Here is a 733-nt window from a genome sequence, read left to right as displayed (position 1 = left end):
CAATCCCAGGCATCTCCAGCCAACCAGGCCTTTGGCCTAGAGGAGCAGCACTTACAAGAGGGGATCAATGCCTCAGCAAAGAAAGAAGAAACAGCTTCATGTTCGATTTTGCTCTCTCCATCACTCCTTGCTCTCTCCATCACTCAAGCAGTGTCCCCTGGGTGCTGCAGGAAGTGAGGACGAAGCTGAGATCGTGATATCTCCTATCAGCTTAGCTGTCATTGCATTTTGAGGGCGTGCAGAGCCATACACCTGTGCCAGGGTATTAAAGGCCACCAGGACCACTGACCTGCCATGCCATAACTTGTCATGAAGCTTTCCAGATGTTGAGGTTTCCCTATGCCATGTTGGAGTGTGGGCAGGTAAAGCAGAAATGGATGTGGAGGGCTGTGCTGAGGCCCAACTCTGAAGGTAGCAAGGCAAGGGGAAGGCATCTAGATGACTTCTAGGGCTGATGTGGCAATACAGATATATGTAGGATTGCTGAAAGGCCACCATGCATCACCTTCTGAGTGGGCTATCATGGAGAAAGGGAGTCCATGGCATGGTAGAGTGGCTGTAGAACATACAGAAGGTATGACCAGGGCTGGGTGAAGGTGGGAAACCAGCTCTCAAGGCACAATCCTCAGGGTTGTGAGGGCCCTGTGGACCCTGCTGGTCTGGACGGGGTGAGTTCAACAGTCAAGTAACTTGAAGGCAAGAGGATATAGTGGAGAGGATAAAGGGCAAAAAG

The sequence above is a fragment of the Nestor notabilis genome, unplaced genomic scaffold, assembly GCF_000696875.1.
Source record: "Nestor notabilis isolate BGI_N333 unplaced genomic scaffold, ASM69687v1 scaffold8317, whole genome shotgun sequence".
NCBI classification, from domain to species: Eukaryota; Metazoa; Chordata; class Aves; order Psittaciformes; family Psittacidae; genus Nestor; species Nestor notabilis.
Note: the sequence above shows the minus strand (reverse complement) of the source record.